A 2,500-nucleotide genomic window follows, 5' to 3' on the forward strand; every position below is an offset into this window, starting at 1 on the left:
ACGCTCCAAACTACCGAACTACCTGAGCTCGAGGGAAGGAATCCGTCACAGCCTCCTCGGCCTCCTTCTTTCTCCCTCTTTCTCCTCTCCTTCTCATGGTCTGTCGCTGCTGTTTATTCGTTGTTATTTTACTGTTTTTACTCCTATTTTCTTAATATTTCTCTTCTTATCGTCATCACTTTCTTTCTTCTCCTCCTCCTCTCTTCTTCCTCTTTCTCTTCCTATCGTCATCCCTTTCCTTCTTCACCTCCTCCTCTTCTTCCTCTTTCTCTTCCTTCTTATCATCACTTTCCATCTCTTCCTCCTCCTCTCTTTATCTTCCTGTCCCTCTTCATTTCTTAATTATTCTTCTTTCTTCTTTTCTTGTCTTCTTCCTGCTCCCCTCCTCTTCCTCCCTTCCTCCTCTTTCTACTTTTCTTAAATATCCTCAGCTTCCTTCTCCTTCTCCATCTCCTCCTTCAGTTATCTTCTTTTTCCTCCTCCTCCTTCTAATCCTCTTCCTTCTCCTCCCCTTCCTTCCATCTTTATCGTCCCCCTCCTCTTCTTATTCATCATCCCTCTCCTCCTCCTCTTCCTCGTCCTTTACCCTCCAACTTCCTTCTCCTCCTCTTCCCACTCCATCTTCCTTTTTCCTCTTCCTCCTTCCATCTTCTTCCTACTCCCTCTTCTTCTTCTGCTTCCTTCTCCTTCTTCCATATTCCTCCTACTTCTCCCATCTTCCCTTTTCCTTCCCCTCTTCCTCACACCCCTTTTATCTTCTTTTCCTCTTTCCTCCTCCTTTTTCTTCCATATTCCTCCTACTCCTCCTTCCATCTCCCCTTTTCCTCCCTCTCTTCCTCACCCCTTCTATCTTCTTTTCCTCTTCCTCCTCCTCCTCCTTCTTCCATATTCCTCCTACACCTTCGCCCATCTTCCCTTTTCCTCCCCCTCTTCCTCATCCCCCCTTCTATCTTCTTTCCCTCTTTCCTCCTCCTCCTCCTCCTCCTCCTCCTCCTCCTCCTCCTCCTCCTCCTCCTCCTCCTGAAGAGACGGCGCATCCATCACCACGTCAAGGGCTTCCACCTGGCCATGGAAGCCTCCTCGATTGGGTCTCATTTGCGTGATATTTTGGAAATTAGTTTTTTTTTTTTTCTTTTTTTCTGTTTTTCCTTTCTTTTCTGTTTCCGCTTTTGTTTCTCTCCGCGTTTTTTTTTATTCATTGGTTCTCTTTTTTATCGTTAGTTTGTATCACGTTCTTTATCATTTAATTATTTAATTCGTCTGATGGTATTTCGTAGTTGGATATTTTTACTGAGTTGTTAAGCGGCGACACGAAAGTAGACACGATAAAGAAAAGACCAAAGAAAATAGAAAAATAGAAAAAAAAAAAATAAAAGAGAGAGAGAGAGAGAGAGAGAGAGAGAGAGAGAGAGAGAGAGAGAGAGAGAGAGAGAGAGAGAGAGAGAGAGAGAGAGAGAGAGAAACAGATTCTGTCAATATTTTTTTCTTCTTCTTTTTATACAAGTGAAGAGTGAAGCCTTCCGTGCATCGCCCTGTGTTTAATGAGTCTTTGGCCGTTGTGAAATTACGTTTTTTTTTCTAATATTCACCAAACATGCGATGAAAACCATGAGCGATTTTTTTCCTTTTTTTTTTTTCTTTTCTTTCTTCTTCTTTTTTTCCTTTTTTCAACAGCTGGAGGCCGAGTTGGTCTGGAAAGGTTAAGTAGAGCAGAGGCCACAGCGATTTTTTTTCCGGCCATATATAGACAGACGGTTGAACTGCACGAAAAAAAAATTACCTGGAGTTGATCAGAAGAAGAGAGGAGGTTATAATTACCAAGGAGGAAAATTTGAGTTGCTTTTAGAACAAAGGGAATAATAATAATTATAATGATAATTATGATGATAATAATAATGATAATGACAATAATAATAATGATAATAATAATGATGATAATAACAATATCAATAATGATAATAATAACAATAGCAATAATAATCATAATAATAATGATGATAATAATAATGACTATAATAATAATAATGATAATAATAATAATAATAATAATAATAATAATAACAATAATAATAATAATAATAATAATAATAATAATAATAATAATAATAATAATAATAATAATAATAATAATAATAATAATAATAATAATGATAATGATAATAATAATAATAATAATAATAATAATAATAATAATAATAATAATGATAATAATAATAATAATAATAATGATAATGATAATAATAATAATAATAATAATAATAATAATAATAATAATAATAATAATAATAATAATAATAATAATAATAATAATAATAATAATAATAATAATGATAATAATAATAATAATAATAATAATAATAATAATAATAATAATAATAATAATAATGATAATAATAATAACAATAATAATGATAATAATAATGATAATAATAATAATAATAATAATGATAATGATAATAATAATAATAATAATAATAATAATAATAATAATTATAATAAT

Source organism: Penaeus vannamei, chromosome 35 (genome assembly GCF_042767895.1).
Source record: "Penaeus vannamei isolate JL-2024 chromosome 35, ASM4276789v1, whole genome shotgun sequence".
In the NCBI taxonomy this organism is placed as follows: Eukaryota; Metazoa; Arthropoda; class Malacostraca; order Decapoda; family Penaeidae; genus Penaeus; species Penaeus vannamei.